Raw genomic sequence first — 18,090 nt, 5'->3', positions numbered from 1 at the left:
ATGAGGAAGCTTTGGAATCTGTCGTTCAGGAATTGTGGCAGTCGTAGCAGTTGCAGGAACTACTGGAGATATAGCACATGGAACATAAGGTCCATTTTCTATATATTATGGAATATCAGAATCCATACCTTCCAAGAAGAGAGACATCCGATTCTTCCATAGACTAAAATTGTCTATTATGAAATGGGGAGGTTTGGCAAGAAAGCCATTATCGTGAAAGTGAGTGCTAGTGTTTTGTAAAGCCATTTGTAAAGGATTAAATTATCTAGAAAAGAAAAGATAATAAAATGCCCATAAAACAACAAAACAATACAAGAAGCAAACACTACTCTGATACCACTTGTTGGTCCCAGCTAGATCTACAAGAGTTATATGATCAATTTGTAGAAGGGGGGGTATACAAACATAGAAACTTTTACATTTAAAAATTATATATTGATAAAGAAGGATAAATACAAATTTTACAAATTGTTTGCATTAAAAATAAGGTAAAGAAATCTATCTTACAGATTGTTTGCATTAAAAATAAGGTAAAGAAATCTATCTAAACAATCTAAAAATACACACTATTACACTTAACAAAGACAAAAGATTTGTTGTAAGAAATAATGACTTAGAAAAGTGTTCTTCACTTGTTGAAAGTGGTTCTTTCTCTTTAGAGAGTGAGTAGTGAGGGAAGTAACTTCTTGGGTAAGTTTCTTAGAAAGGATGAGTGATAACTGAGTAGAGAACACTCAGCTATTTATACCCATTGCATTAAATGCAATTTAGAAGGTACACAATACGTGTCAAGATTTTGGTGGAAAGATTGTCCTTTTCTACAGTGAACAATCCTTTTGGTTGTTCATGAGCAGACATCTTTCATAGAGTTGGTAAGCATATGGAGTCAATTGAGTGGCTCCGTATAGTACTATACTCTAGAAAAGGTATGGGTTTGTCTTTAGTGTGTGGAAGGACAAGACAAAAAAATCATGCATGGTAAGCTTCATTTGATTGCTGAATGTTTGAGATGATGTTGGAAGTCTCTTCAACATTCACTGAAAGTTGTGTAGTCTTATATGTAGACGAGCTTGTTATCATTGAATGTCGCTTCAGATCACGAACGCGGTAGCCTCTAGTCTTTGGTTTCTGTCTTCGACATTACTGAAGGTTCTTTGGTGTGAGTTGTGTCTTCTTAAAGTATAACAGTCACTGGAGAGTTACAATATATGTTCAGCAATCATTTAACAGACTCAGTGATGATCGTTGAAACTGAATAAACATAAACACAATACTTCGATAGATAAAAGGGATTATCATCAAAATCAATGAGAGAGGATCAACATTTTTGTTTTGTAAAAATTAGACCTGCTCGGTTTGGGTGGGCTTATAGTAAGATGGGTATAGCTTTGGAAACTGTAGTGATGCTTGGATCATGGTTCTCAGTTGGTTGGTGATGGCAGGTAATTGAGCCTTGATGGACTCTAAATCCTCGGACTCTTGAATACTTGAAATTCATTTTACATAAGACCTTAGAGTAGTATAACTATTCTCAGACAAATTTTCAATCAGTTTAATTGCCTCCTCATAAGTCATTCACCAAATCACCGCTAGCAGCAGCAACAATGTAATTTTTAACCACAAGGGTGGTGCCTGATTGGTTTGAGCTTGGCTACAAAGGTTAAAAGTACCTGGAGGTCTGAGGTTCAAATCCAAGGAGGAATAAAAATCCCCTTGTGGCCACGGAGGTTCAAATGTGGTGACTCCGGGCTATCTGCCAAATAGGTAGTCGCTCTGGGATTAGTCGGCTCGCATAGCGGGTTGGATATCCAGATTAATAAAAAAAAAACTATGTCATTTTGTTAGACCCCATCACTCTAAATTGTAAAAGTAATGAAAAACATACAAGTGTGAAAGAGCAGAAGGGCGATGGAAGACTTACAAAGAAAAATCCTAAGTGTCCTATACAACAAGAGATGCGATGAAGGTCCATTGGTGCGATGAACATCACCTCTCCATAACCCATCTGGTCACCAACACTTGGAGGTTTGAACAACTGTTCAACCATAGGTATTCATTCAAGAAGACCCAAAGACTCATGGTTGAACACGCCCTCAAGAAGACAGCTGGAGATGGAAAATCGACAGCTGGATTCTCTTTGCCTTATTTAGTTTCCATATTTCTAGATTGCTTTCTTTCCATAAGAGATTTGCGATATATCTTCCATAAATAGCAATCTCCATATTTAGATTACTAGTATAAATAGGTCTTATTATTCTTGTAATCGTTTACGCTTTCCATTCAATCAATTCAATAATAGTGAATCATTTTACACTCCAATATTATCTTGAATATTCTTGAATTATTTATCACTATTTTTCATCCTCACGATATATTTAGGTTATTCGTAACTTAAATATTCGTGTTATTGAGAGATCTGGGATCAACACAGGTTTGTATTGAGCATGCAAATCACTCAAAAGAGTTTGGATAATCATCCAATTGTGCAGTCCATGATGTGGTCACTTTTTCAGCATATCCTTGTACCTTTCCCATGCCTCATATAGTGAGTCATGGTCCCATTGAGTAAAATGAATGATCTCTGCCATAAGGTGAGTCGTCAGGCCTAGTGGAAAGATTTAAGGAACGTAGTTACCATCACGTCCCATGTTCTGATTTGTCCGTTTGGAAAATTTTCCTCCCAATTGGCTACTTTCTCTCTTGGAGAAAATGGAAATAGCCGAAGCCGAATAGCATCATATGGAATACCATTCATTTTGAAAGTACTGCAGATTTTTTAAAATGGATGAAGATGACTATGTGGATTCAGTAGGCGCACCCCAAATTGATTTTGTTGAAGTAGTTGATAGTAGTTGTTGGCAGTTATGGTTGGTACTTGTACACTTAATTTTATGTTTGTGGCAGTTGGCTTCTCATAAGCCCTCATACAAACACGAGCCAGTGGTGACAATGGTGGAGGTGATGGTAAGTCGTAGAAGTTTGGTTGTTCTTCTCCAATTGATCTCAACTTTCGAGCCTTGGCTTCTTTCTCAAACGACATGCGTCATTTCAATTTTTGGGTCATATTGCTCTAAATTCTTGCCCTGAAAATGTCCTTGCATACACCAATCAGTATTTGAGATGCAGAACATGGAGGATTAATAACCTAGAGTACAATAAAATAAAATACTAGAAAATAAAATATCCAATGAAATAACGTTTATAGCGGGTAGTGTTATCGATTAAAACTAATTCTCCAGTAACGACAACAAAAACTTCATAGGAGAGTTTACAGCCCCCCTAAATCTAACCGCAAGTGCACAATATTGACTCAAGTAATACATATGGTAAGTACATATATCGAACAAAAAGAACTAGTTACTGAGTATCACATTTACTACAACCACTATTAACTACATGATCAAGTTATGATGAGTTGATTAATTAATTAACTTGATAATTAAGACGTGGGAAAAACTGAGCAATTTTGGAGAATGAAAAACTAAAAACTTTAAATGGCAAAGAAGCAGTTAAGAGTTGGAATCCTATATAAGTTTCACATAAAACACTTCAAATCAAATTAACACCAAGTCAATCAATCAATCAGTACACAATCACAATTTTTTTTTGTTACTCTTTCTCGAGTTATAATGAGTTCATATCTTAAAAACCTATTTTATCTATGAATTTTAACATTCAAATTCCAGAACGTAATAACACTAAGATTGTAAAAATTGTATTAGGGTCTAATTGATATATCTCTACCTAAATTCTTACCCTAGGCAGATAATTTACAAATCTAATCTTGGGATGATTTTCTCAAAGACACTCAAGATGAATAACTCAGTTGACAATTGACTGATACCAACATAAAACAAAAATCATATGCTTCATTAAATTGAAAACCTAATAGAACTCCACTTTTATGTGTTTATATGCTTAAAAGCACAAAAATCATCCAACCCCCAACATCTGAATATTAGTTAATGTTGGGGGTGGTAAGAAATAACACCATGGTAGAATAATACATAGATCTAGGCATCACGATTAATAAGAAATCTAAAAACTTGTAAAACTCCCTCTCTTGATGATTCTCCATGCACATATAATCAAAACAACCTTCAATCTTCAATATCAATCGTTTTCTGTGCGTTCTGAAGATTGAAAAGTGTATCTTCTTCCCTAAAATCAATTCCAGCCACCCTACGTCGAATATTGTGATATCCCCTTTTCAATTTGAAGAAGCTGACATCTTTTGGAGAATGGAAATGGGTTGCACGACTTTACCCTTGGCTTGAGATCAGGGGGAAGGTCATGCGTGTTAGTAGGAGGCGCGAATTCAGGACGCGAGATTTCCAGTGAAATTCACCTGTATGAGTTGTCCCAGTCACCCCTTTTCAATAGATACTCCTATGGTGGTTTCACTTCCTCAGATTTTACATCTAAATCTCCATTTTTTCTCAATTATGCTAATATCTGGAATCCTATACAAACTCGAGGAAAATTGTTAAAATCATGCTTTGTCTGCTTGAAAACATGCCAAATTTACCCAAATTATGGTATTAGAATAATGCCAAAAGATGGCGTTATCATGTTGCGCCTGGAATGAGGTCAATACTACGTTTCAGCGGTAAACTGGGTAGATCATCCGAAAAAACTTCTGGGTATTTACGAACTACTTCAACATCTTCCAATTCCTCTTTTCTAATTGCGCATCAAATACATAAGCCAAGTAGGAGAGATATCTCTTAGATACACACTTGCACGCCTTTAGTGATGAAATAATTAGAGTAGTCCATCTATTTCTTTCTCCATAGATGACCTTGTCTCAACATTTGGCATGGGTATTCAGATCATTTCTTGGAGAAAATGATCTCGACTTGATCCTTGACTAATCATTCGATGCATACAACAACATCAAATCCACCTATAGACATAGGCAACAAACTCACAAAGAAGTGTTTCCCATCAATCTCTGTTGTGCAATTCTCAAAACATTCACGAATCAAAACTTGATTATCTTTTGCTACTTCTACTACTAAAGCATCCACTAGAGTGGTAACAGAGATAACAAATTGTATGCAAAAATAATTTGATACAAACGAACAATTTGCACCTTACTCGAACAAAATACATGCAGGAAATGAATTAACTAGAAACGTACCTAGTACGATGTCAGCGTTCTCCTTCGCTTCCTCAGTAGTCATTTGGATGGCTGGACTTGGTGATCTTGTAGGGTTCTCTTTCCTGGTTGGGTTTTCGCTTGAAACTCCATGGTTACTTCCCACTAGCTTTGGGTAATCTAATTTAACATGCTCCAGTTTACGACATTCGAAATAAACCGCTCCTCAGATGGGGCAGTTCTGGCTTATGTTTTCCTTCTTCCCGCACTTGAAACATTCAGTCAGGTTTGAGTTGGATCTATGATTGCACGAACCATTGTGTTTGTTCTTACACTTATGACACCATCTTGCTTCTTCATGGGAATCCACCTTCCTTCCTCTAGAAAAAAATTTAAATTGTCTTGCGGACCCGGGTAAGCATTTCCATTTTCTTTTTTGTCTAGCTGCAAAGCTCTCTTCTTTACCTTGTGCAATATCATCTTAAGTCAATTGTGCTTCCTCCATTGCTTATTGAAGAGTGATACCTTAAATTTTTTATTGATGTCTTTATATCAGTCGATCTTGACTTTAAAATTTTCATCTGAGGCTAGATGCCCCACAATGTCATGCTTTTCTATAAACAGTTTGGAATATTCAGCCACAAGATTATCCCCCTTCTTAAGTGCCCAAAACTCGTCCTCAATATGATCCATGGCCCTCTTATTAGAATACTTATCCATAATTTTTCGTTTAAAGACTTCTCATATGAGGAGTGGGATGATGATGGTTCCCAAAGAAGATTTGGTAACATTCCACCACTACAAGAAGAAATAGCTTTAGAGAAGCTTTTCCACTATCTTCTCTAAAAGTATCTTTTAGTAACTCTTACAAACCGTCACAAATACTTGAAAAGTGTCACTAATATATATACTTTTAGAGAAGCTTTTCCATTATCTTCTCTAAAAGTATCTTTTAGTAACTCTTACAAACCGTCACAAATACTTGAAAAGTGTCACTAATATATATACTTTTAGAGAAGCTTTGAATAAAAAGTTGACTAACCTTTAGAGAAGTTTTTCGGCTCTGGTTTGAATAAAAAGTTGACTAACTCTCTGGATCTTCATTCCATTTCATTTTTGTTTTCAGCATTTAGAATTTTTTCGGCTCCTTCTTCCATCGGGTCTCCATACTTCCATACTTAGTAAATTTTTCATTACTTTTACATATGAGAGTGATGGGGCTTAACAATCTCCTCTTAAGTAATGAAAAATAAAAAATAACTATCTATAAACGACAAACAAATAGCTATCTATGCACAATAAACTATGCTAAAAGAAACATTCTTTTTGTCAAATGTTTTTCATTTTCATTGATAGGATTGTTTCATACAGTATGGAAGTAAAAAGGGATAGAAAAATTACATGTCATTTATGTTCCCTCTGTCCTTGGTATATAGCCTCTACCTAAGCTTTCTTGGATGATCTTCTGAAACCATTCTTGCGTGTCGATAAATACTTGAATTCCTCAGTCAACTGGAAGAACTTCTTGGCACCAAATTCGTTCTTGAAAACTAAGCCCAATTTCGGCTGAGTTAAGATGGAGGTAGAGCGTTTCTTTTACAGTCTAGGAAAGTCTTCGTTTGGAGCTATGCAGAAAAGTCTTTCGATGCCGAGTTCAAGCACTATTTGAAAATCATTTTTTGCTCAGAACTTGACTAGAGTTCCCGTCGTCTCTATAGTGCTCTCTGATCCGTGCCATACCTTATCCCACGATCCTCTCATTGAGTAGTGTCTCCATTTAGATCAATCAAGTCCTATGGGTTAAGGTTGATCAAGTCTTCTCGTTGAGAATGTTGATCATCCCATGTGTTCGCTCAATAGTGTACTTGATGGCTTTGTTGGCAAAGGTCCAGAGCTTGATATCATTAACTATATTTATTCCTTCGTTCAAAAAGACGGCATGATGCGATTAAGTGTGCTGACTCACGAACCAGTGCTTGATCAAGTCCATGGATTTTGGTGATAAGTTTAGAGGATTTAGGACTATGTTCTTGATCATGATCATGATAGAGATACTGATGAACATTGTCCATCATTATGGTTTCTCAAGGTGGTACCTCTGGATGTCTCTATAACGTTTCCATTTGGGCGATGACTTCATGTACTCGATTGATTGATGGAGGTTGCTTTGAGGAGGAAGGAATGTCTGCAAGAACTGTTGGTTGTTTGGGTGAGTGGGTGTTGGTTCTAGTTGGGTGGGTGTTGTTTGGGTGGTTTCTGGTTGTATGTTGATAGGTTCTGGTTGAGGGTTTGGTGGGGGTGGTTATTGGTTCTGGTTAGGTGGTTTCTTTTTGGGTTGTTTCTTATTCTATTTTGGGGTTCTAGTTAAATTAGTGATGAGGGTGGTGAGGTTGATAAGTAAATGAAGGTTGGAATTATGGTTGTTTAGGAGCTGGTGTGGTTGTGGGTTATGTTTCCGAGGGTGATGAAGAACTCACTATGATGGGTGAGGCTTCATCGGTTGGTGGATAGGGTTGGTTGATGACAGGTTTGAGGTTGGTAAGGGGACCTCATCCATGTGAATTGGCCTTGTGACGGGTGTAACAGTGCCATAAGTAGATTCAGGGGATTGCAGATGATATAACTAGCCAAAATAATAGAGGGAAGAGGAAACACTGCCTCGCCTCTGGTCCTTGAGTTTTGGACATTGATGGAGCAAATGATTGTTGTGGTGGAGCTGAAAAGGTGGTCATTGGTGTAATGGACGGTGTTTCCCCCTCAGGAGGACCTAGACCTTGGTCATCGGGGTCTTGGTCTTTTTGCCTCTGACGCTTGGGAGGCCTCTCTGCAGAAAAAAAAGGTAGAAAACCTCTTCTTCTTTTAAAGTGATGAGGCATAAAGCCTTAGTGCCATTTTTCTTCAATCTTCCTCTACCTAACGGAGGAGGGTATCCGTTCGGGCGTGTTGTTGTGAGAGTCTAAGTTAACGGGCAACATCAGGCTCAACGACTTTCTTCACAAATCTGGCATTGATCTCGTTGAACTTGGAGATTATTGCCTTTTTGAATGATTGGAGATCGGCCTTCGAGACCAACTCCGAGGAGGAAGAAGAAGCAGCAGTAGTTGTAGGTACGGTAGTGGCGGGTACGAAAGTGGCTAGGGAAGATATTAGTTCCCTCACCTCTGCAGCAAAGAACGTAAAGGCTTCATTTGTTGGTGGGGCTGCAGAGGAAGGGGTGGGAGTAGTTGGTGGGATTATGATTTGTATGGTGGTGGATAATGAGGCGATGGATGCATCGATGGCTATTTTTTATGAGAGGGAGTCAAATCTGGTGACCATGAGGATATTATGGTAGTTGTGTTATTGGGTCACTAGACTATGAAGGGAATGTAGGCGGGTGGTATTTTCCCTTAATTAAGTTTCAAGAGAGGCGATGGATTGCTGAATAAGGGTGATTTTTTGGGTTGCGATAAATTCAGCAACCCTTGCAATTGTGAGTTTCAGGTCTTCCAAGGACCGCTGAATTGACTCAGAAAAGGCTTGAAACTTAGCCTTTGTGACCAACTCAGCAATGGGGGTAACCCCTATGGCAACGAATGCCATCGGTTGAGCGTCAGTTCTAGAGGCACCTCCTTCGATGCTTGTTTGGATGTCGGGAAAGGGAGGACTTCCATCCTTTCCTTGATATCCATCCAAAGAAGAACTATCTCAGGATGTTCTGATAGTAGCTTCCTTCTCATCAGATCCAGAGTCTGATGAAGGGAAGTACGTATGCGTCCCCATCGATAGACCAATTATCAAAGGGGTATGTGCATGAAAGAGAGATCACTCTGAACGATCTGTAAGGAAATCAAAGCCAGAAGTAACGAATGCTTCTGAGTAAGTGGATGGTGTCGGGCCCTGAGGAGAAGGAGCCCTTATTTTTTTTATCACCTCTCTGTTGAGAAGGGGTGATAAGAAATTGGGTTCCTTGGCTTCAGTATGTGCATAGACCCAAAGAGTGGCGTCTTGATGGATGGATTCGGTTGGGTTCGGGCTGGGCAGTCCTTCTTCAATATCTCTCTAGACTTGTCGCCAGGGATAATTTGTGTGGTGGCCTAGGGAGTTGGGAGAGGGTTTCAGGAACTGTGTGAATTGGTTCGAGGGAGGTAGTAGGACTATCGTCATCATCAGAGTCAACATCGGAGTGAGTCCTCTCACCTCGTGATCCCTCGCTTGTTTTGGGGGTAGGCTCTATGTGCTTTGAGGTAGTTGGTCGCGGTTGTTGGAACAACGTAGTGCTGCGGTAGGCCCTAAGGGTTTCAGAGGTCTTTGGAATGTTCTGGAACATCGATCGGGATAGAGGTCTCTCTACGGGGTAGCCATCTCTGGATATTATGGGGCGATGATCTATCATGATGAATTATGGAGTGAGGATCCATCGTCCGATAGGTTATGGTCCCTCATCTCATCCTTGATGAAAAGAGCAAGGAAGCGAGAGAACATGATGGAGGATGCTGGTTTCCCTACGGCCAACAACTTGTTCTTCTTATCCACGACTGTGTGAACCTCATTGTAGACAAGGAGCACATAATCGAGATGATGGCTAAAGAAGAGACCGTATATTATCTTCATGATGTTGATATTGCCTTGGTCCATGCTTCCTAACTTGCGTGTAAGGGCCCTGCTCAAAATTCTAAAAAATACGTTCCACATTGGTGGAAGATACTGCTTTTTGAAGTCGGATGCATTTTAGAGCTTGCCATAGTAGCCAAGCATGCAGATGAAATGGAGTATTTCATGGCTCATTGGTAGTGAGCGATCTGGAGCTCTTGCTTCATGGGGATAAACAACAGTCTTGATATTTTGGCACATGAGATCTTGATGGTGCAAACCATGTCATTAGGGAAATTGATGTCACCGAGAATGCCATGGTTTTCAGGGTAGAAATAGCGTGTTCCAAAACTGTTGGACGTACCAGACTGGGACCTCATTGTCCGAAAGGGTGAGGGCAGGCTGGAGGATGCAGTTTTGGAAGTATTCCATTAAAATAGTGAATCTATCGTCGAAGAGTTGAGGGCGGAGGTCGATGTGGTGGTTGTTTGGTTTGATGGGGAAGAAAGACTTTTGCACGACTGTCTGTGCCAGTGGACTGGATTTGGCTTTCATTCTGGTTGGAATTGTGGGAAGCTGAGGAGGAAGTAATTGTTAACAAGTTTGGGAATCTTAGTTACATATTTTTAGCTTTTATTCGTCTAAGATGATGATGGAACCGTAAAAGGTAAATGGTGTGGGTGGGTGGGGTATATATAGCGTGGGAAAGTGAAAGGGTTGGGAAAAAGAAAAAAAGGAAGGGATGTTTGATATATCTAAAAAGGCGAAAAGGTGATGACTGTGAGCCGTAAAAATAGCTCACGATTTTGATGGATGTCAGATGAGTAAGGATACATGGCGAAAGGGGGTTGTGTACCATGGTAATATGGAGGGTTTAGTATTGGAAAGTATCATGGTCATAGGCTGGTGACCTTGATGGGTGACGCCTGGAATGGTAATTATCCATAAGGATAATACTAATATATATATATATATATATATACTTGAAACTCCCAATTATTTGTTAGATTAATGCTAATTATGAAGTTTTGGTCTTCTAAAAACTTATGTTGTACATTTTTTAGTCACAAAAGCTGCACTCTTGTATAATTTTGAAATGGTTTGCAATTAATGTGGGTTTTAATGAAAAACTTGTTCAAAATTTTGGGTTTTTAATGATGCAGAGCTTCTGGATAAACAAATCAGAGGCTCTAGATTAACATTTAAACTCTTAGAAAAATTTCTCAAGACCTAGAGTAGAGGATCCAGAGGGGCTCTGTTGGTTTTGTAGTTCAACCAGACGGGCTCTAGTTCCGCATGAAGGGAAAAAACGTTTAAAAGTATAAGCATTTCTTGTCCCAAAGGCTCTGGATAGATGGACAAGAGGCTGTGGTTGGTCTAAATGCTACTTGGGGTTTCTTGTGGGTGAACGAGAGGGGCTCTGGTTATAAAACCATGCTCTAGGTAAGTTTAGATAGCAAAGCTCCCCTTTGAACCAAGAATATGGTTATGAAGTCAGAGACTCTGGTCTATAGAACCAGATGCTCTGGTTGTGAAGGAGGGTGAAATGGATAAGGAATCAATGAGGTTGAGTTAAATCTCATGGAACCAGAGGCATTCTGGTCCTTAGGACTTAGTGTCCACAAACTTTGGTATTAAGAAACAGAGCCCAGAGGCTCTAGTTGAGCTTTGAGTATTAAAATTCGCCTAAAGATCACTCTAATGGAACCAAAGGGGCTCTAGTACTAAAGAGTTAGCTGTTGATCCCAGATCTCTCAATCACACTAATAATCTAGTTAATAATAACCAAATTATAGTGATTTGATGAACAAAGTGATGAACACTCAAGAAGAAATTATGAACAATCTTGAGTGTCAAAGATTTCACTTTATTAATCAGAAAAACGTAAAAGCGACTTAGATTACAATAGGCCTAATCACCTATTTATACTAATAAGAAGATAACTATCTAATGAGACTTTTTAGCTATTCTTTTAATAGTAGATAACGATTATCTAAACTATGGATAAACTCTAGTACTTAAGATAAATTCGAAATCTAGTTGTTGACTTGTCATCTCCAGCTGTCATTCATGGTATGATGGATCATCCTTATCTTTAAATCTTCATCGCATGCTTCTGGATGAATTGCTGGAAAATACTCTAARTGTAGTTGACCAGAGGTTCGATGAAGATGCTCTTTCCATCGCATCCTTGGTCGTCTATCGATCATCTGGTTGTGCTCCAGACTTAGTCAATTCTGCCTTGATGTCTTCATCGGTCTTCTGGTTCTTCATCATTTAATGTTTGTCATTACTTTTTCACTTTATGAATTATGGGGTTTAACAATCTCCCCTTAAGTAATGAAAATAACAAACATAGACTAATCTAGAAACAACCGTGAAGAACAGAGACTAATCTAGTAGAAAAACATCAAATTCCAAATTTTCATTGGATGATGAAATTCTTACAATACTGGAATCAAAAGACATCAAGACAAAAAAATACAACTCATCATGAGCTACCTTGATATATTTCTCTGAAGCACATGAGCAGTCTTCGATAGCCCATGACTGTCGATATCTCATGAATGAGTAGACTCACTTCTTCTCTTGGCACGTGGTTTTTACCCAGTCATTCTCTAATGACTTTCTAAAACCATTTAAGTGTATCCGATGAATACTTGAAGGCCTTAGTTAGTCTAAAGAATTTTTTAACCCCGAACTCATTCTTGTAAACAAGTCCAAGTTCGGGTTGAGTTAGGACTAAGGTAGATCTTTTCTCCTGCAAGCCTTGGAAGTCTTCGTTTGGTGGAGCGCATGATAGTCTTTCAATGCCTAGCCGAAGAGCAATTTCAAAATCACTCTTGGCTCTATGGTTCACCGGGGTTTCCATCATTTTTACTAGCCCTCGGTTCGCCATTCCATACCTGATGCCGTGGTCCTGCCTTTGAGCCATGTATGCATATAATTCAATCAAGTCATATGGATTGAGATTAATGAGGTCATTTTCGTTGAACACGCTAACTTGCCTATGTGCTCTCTCCATAGTGAACTCGATGTATCGAATGGCTCGGTTGGCAAATGTCCTTACTTTCAGATCCATGACCCTCCTTATCCCATCATTCGAGAAGATAGCATGAGGTGCTTGTGTGGTCTGTCTAATGAATCTATGGTGTAAGAGGTCCATGGACTCAGGTGATAAGATCGGAGGGTTGATGGTCAAACTTTCATCGCGGTCTTCGTACAGGTATTGATGGATGTTTTCCATCATAATTGGTTCCCTAGGTGGCAATTCAGGACGTCTCCGCATCGACTCCATGATCTGTATAATCTCATCTACTAGGCTCTGAGGAGGTTGCCTTGATGAAGAGGGAGTATCCGCATGCACCACGGGTGGTTGGGTTGAGGGTTGTGTATGAGTTGGTGAGGGTATGGCTTCTTGTTGAGTTGGTTCAGCTTGGGTTGGTTGTGGTTCATTGGGTTCGGCTTGGGTGGTTTCTAGTGCATGGGGTTCTGTTTGGGTTTGTGGTTGTTAGGGTGATGAAGGTTGGATTATTGTTAGTTCTGGTTGTATAGATAAGGTGAAGGGTTCTATGGTGCGAGGGGTTGGTGATGGTGTTAAAGGTAAGTTTGGTGTGGGTCATGAAGGTTTGTAGGGTGATTGGCTCTTCATCGGTTGAGGAACTCAACACGATGGGTTCTTGGGTTGCAGCAAAGGGAACATGTACATATTGTACATCTTCAGAGGGCAGAGCCTCTGGTTCCCTTGTTTGGGTTCCTTCAGTTGAGGGTGGTGGTTGAGTTTGTGGTGATTGTGATGGTGGTACAGCGGATTCTGTATTCTGTGTAGCCGCGGCCTTTGTCTCCCTCATGAGGTCCAAGACCTTGATCATTGGGGTCTTGGTCTTCATGCCTTGGCCTTTTGTGTTGGCGCCTACTGGAGCAAGAGGCTCTGCTCCTCTTCTTCTTTTTGTCCTTCCTGAAGGATGCAAGATACGCCTTCAGGCTGCTTGTCTTCGACTCACCTCCATTGCTTGGAGGAAAGAGGTGGTGCATCGTTGTTCATCTGCCAGGTTCTGGGAGAGAACCCTTGTTGGATGGATGGCCCGATGAACGAATTTGACACTAACCTTATTGAAAGATGAAACTAGCGCCATGGACAGAGCCCATAGGTCAGCTCTGGTTGCGAACTCGGTGGAGGAGGATGAGGCTTGTGGTGGTATGGAGGTGGTGGTGGATGTATATGGAGGGATGGGAAGGTTGGTGATGAGGTCTCTCACCTCTACAGTGAATTAGGAGAAGGCTTCATCGAAGGATGGACCTGTAGAGGGAGGTTGGGGTGGAGGAGTAGGCTGTGGGATTTGGGCTAGGATAGTAGCGGGTAGTTGGGTGAGGGTGGTTTGGATGGAGGCCATTTGATTGGTAGGTTGGCAAGGGTAGCTTCGATGGAGGAGGTGGATTGAGGTGGGGCTTGATGAGGAATTTGGGAGATGATGGTTGTGGGTAGGGAGTTAATGGTTTGAAGGATGGTTTGAAGTTGGGAGATGATGTATGTGAGGTTCTCATCAGCCTCAGTTGCCTGGGCTGTGAGGGTGGCGATGGATTGGATGAGGATTTGGTTTCGATGGGTGGCAAGGGAGGACGTGGTGTTGTGATGTTGAGTGATGGTTTGTTGGAGCATTTGAAGGTGGGTGGTATTGGTTTGGGTTTGGTTTTCAATTTGAGAGAGGTGGTGTTGCAGGATTGCAAGGGATTGTTGGAGGTCAGAGTTATCGGTGGAGGGTTGGTTATCAACAATTCCTTGTATGATGAGTTTAAGGTCTTCCAAGGACCGCATCACTATATCGACGAAGGCTTGGAACTCGGCCTTTGTGACCAGGTCTGCATGTGGGGTAACCCCTGCAGCAACAGATGCTGCAGGTTGGGCCTTTGCTTTGGAAGCGCCTTCTTGTCCTTGTGATAGGTAGGCTTTGAAGGACTTCCATCACGTCCTTGGGAGCCCTCAAGAGAGAAGCTATCTCGTGATTTTTCGACATCAGCTTCCTCTTCCTCGGCTTCAGAGGCCGGGTAAGTGAAGCGAATGTGTGTCCCCTTCGGTAGATCAAAGATCGAAGGGGGTGTGCATGAAGGGAAGATCGCTCTGAACGATCTTGGGGTTCAATATCAGAAGCAACACATGCTTCTATGTGTGTGATAGGATGTGTCGAGCCCTGAGGTGAAGGGGCTTTTATATCTTCATCACCTCTTTGTTGAGAGAGGGGTGATGGAAAATATGGTTCCTCGGCTAATACATCTCCAGAGGCCCGAAGAATGGCCTCTGGATGGCTGGCTGGGGTTGGGAGTGGACTGGGTCGTCCTTGTTCAATACCCCTGTGGCTTTGATCACCAGGGCTAGATGATGTGGTTGCCTTTTGGGTAGTGGGGGGAGGAATTGTATGAGTAGGTCCGGGGGAGGCATGATGAGTAGCATCATCATCATCATCATCATCATCTTCATCATCATCTTCATCATCCGATGAAGATGTCTCATGTGCTCCCTCGCTAGGTTCGGGGGACGGTTCTAATCGTTCAGGAGTAGCTGCCCTCGGTTCCTGCGACAACATAGAGCGTTCATAGGCCCGGTGTATCTCAGATGTCGATGGAATGACATTGAGCATAGCCCTAGAGAGTGGACGGTTGATGCTGTAACCCTCCTTCGAGAGGGTTGGGCGATGTCCATGCATCTTGTAGACGGGGGGTGAAGGGCTCCTCTGCTGGTAGGCTTGCCAGTGGCTTGGAGTTTATATTTCTTGTCCACCGCCGAGTGAATCTCGTTGTAGATGAAGAAGGCGTGGTCGAGGTTCAGGTTGAAGAACAGCCCATACATGATAGTTATGATGTTGATGTTCCCTTGGTCCAATTAGCCCAGTTTGCATGTGAGAGCTCTGTTAAGGATGGAGAAGAACATGTTCCACATCGGCAGGAGGAATTGGCGTTTGAAGTCTGATACATTGTGTAGGTCACGATTGTAACCTAGCATCTTCACGAAACGGAGGATGTCTTTGGTGGTTGGTGGTTCGTCATATTGTTCAATTCCATGTTTCCGTCGAGTGGGAATGCACAGAACCCGAGAAACCTTAGCCCGCGATATCTTGAGCGAGCATATCATATTGTTAGGGGCGTCCATGTTCCCTATTATTCCGTGGCTTTTCGGTTCAAACTCACACGTTAGGGTACGCCGGTGTTAGCAAGAGTGAGGGCGGGAAGAAGAATGCAATTTTTGAAAAACTCGATCATAACTGCAAATCGTTCGTCAAATAGTGTGTTGCGGAGTTCGATAACGTGGTTGTTGGGCTTCATAGGTAGGAAGACGATAGCGCGGCTGTCGGCGCCGGTGGATTGGACTCTGCCGTCATTGTTGTTCGATTCGTGGGAGGCGGAGGAGGCCATTGTTGAGGAAGTTGCAGGTTTTGTTCGTCAAAATATAGTTGCACGTTTATGGAAGCGTAAAGAGAAGATGGATGAAGAAGAAAGGTATTTATAGGCAGGAATATGGTGAGGGAGTGGGGTGGGGGGTGGAAGGGAAACGGTTTCTTGATTATTAAAATACAATAATTATGAAAAGTTTTGACGGTTTTGGGTATAGACGATTTGATTTGAAGAACGTGAGCCGTCTTGATTTTACGTGCCATTAATGTTAGATGATACGTGTCAACGCGGGGTTAGGGAGGGGGAAGTTGAAAGGGTGTATGGGGAACAGGCTGTATGTGTTGTTAGGCACGTGGTATGATGACGTTATGAATTATTTGAAACAAAAAGTTATTCCAAATAATATCTTGATGAGTACGTATTGAATTTAAAATCCCATCTAATTGTAAGATTAATACTAATTACGAAGTTTTGGTAAAAAGCCATGTTGTATAGTTTTTAGTCACAAAAGCTGCAATTTATATAATCTTGAAAATGATTTTCAATTGAGATGAGTTTTTGTATGAAAATTATTGTCATGGAACCAGAGGAGCTCTGGTTGGTCATGACCYATTKGGTGAGGAAYYAVAGGAGYTCTGGTTTAACATCGATGAAGGAGTTCATGGATGTAATGTTGGATTACATGATATAGAAGCCTTGGATAACAAACCAGAGGCTCTAGAGAAGCATTGTTAATCCATTATATAGAACCAAAGGAGCTCTGGTTAAATACATATGTAGCATTTAGGTGGCCAGAGGCTCTGGATAGTAGAACAACAGGCTCTAGATGAAAAATGCATAAAAAAAATAAGTGTGAAGATGAAATTGTTGCTCCCCCTCAAAATGATGCATGAGTAAGGATTTTGAAGTTTTCAAAGACTCCCCCTAAAACAAATAATAATGAAGAATTTGGGGTGCCATAGGCTCTGGTTGTGAAGGATGATAAATGTATGAAAGGTGGCTAAGTGGAAGTGGAGAAAGGGTCTTTGAGACCAGAGGAGCTCTGGTGCCAAAGAGAACAAAGCCAGAGGCTCTGCTTGTGAAGCAAAGAAAATGGGTAATGAAAATGGTGAAGTGTATGTGAAAGAATACGATGGATGAGCCTTTGAGACCAGAGGAGCTCTGGTTCCAAAGATTGTGAATCCAAAGGCTCTGGTCTTTAGAACCAGGGGCTCTGGTTATGAAAGCAAGGAATGAAATATGAAAGAATATGGTTAAGTCCATATGTAGGGAGAAGAGGGAAACTCTTTGGGACCAGAGGGGCTCTGGTTACAAAGAGTATGAATCCAGAGGCTCTGGTATGGTATAGAAGGGGTGTGGTTTATACCAAGTCATAGATGGGAACTTGATAGCGCTGGTTTCAAAGGAATTGGAAACCAGAGGCTCTGGATGGGAAGGGAATACTTAGTGAATGAAAACTAAGAATATGCCTTGGACCAGAGGGGCTCTGGGTCCAAAGGAATGAATGCTTAAGTCAAGATTGAGACACAATAGGATGTAGACTCAAAGAATTGGATTCTACAGACTCTGGTCTATATAACCAGAGGCTCTGGTTAGTAAGGAAATACTTGGTGGAAATTACTAAGTATTTCAAATGCTTTGGACCAGAGGGGTTCTGGTTCCAAAGGTGATGGAGATTGTTTGCCAAAAATTGTTCGAAGTAATTCTAAATAGCCAGAGTCTCTGGTCTTTATGACTCGAGGCGCTAGTTTAGGATACTTGGAGTTTCAGGCTAAAATTTTATATATCACTTATAGGCATAACCATGAGATATTGAAGATCTCTGGTTACAAGCTAATGAGTGTCTTTAAGAGGTGAGATTCATCATACCCATCTTGCTGACTAGGAATAAAAATCTTTTCTCATCAAGAGCTTTTGTGAAAATGTCAGCAAGTTGAATCTCAGTTGGAACAAAATACATTTCTATATTATCTTTTTCAACATTGTCTTTCAGAAAATGGTACCTTACATCGATGTGCTTGGTCTTGGAA

The 18,090-nt window shown here is 40.8% G+C and overlaps 1 non-coding gene across 1 annotated transcript; it reads left to right on the top strand.

The window, feature by feature from the left end:
• Positions 1 to 2,487: 2,487 nt before the first annotated feature.
• Positions 2,488 to 2,594, top strand: LOC112508306. Its single transcript, XR_003068686.1, has one exon. It is a non-coding gene; the product is annotated as a small nucleolar RNA R71 (small nucleolar RNA).
• Positions 2,595 to 18,090: the final 15,496 nt, after the last annotated feature.

Source organism: Cynara cardunculus, assembly GCF_001531365.2.
Source record: "Cynara cardunculus var. scolymus isolate 2C chromosome LG 2, CcrdV1, whole genome shotgun sequence".
NCBI classification, from domain to species: Eukaryota; Viridiplantae; Streptophyta; class Magnoliopsida; order Asterales; family Asteraceae; genus Cynara; species Cynara cardunculus.
This window is presented reverse-complemented; position numbering and strand designations above follow the sequence as displayed.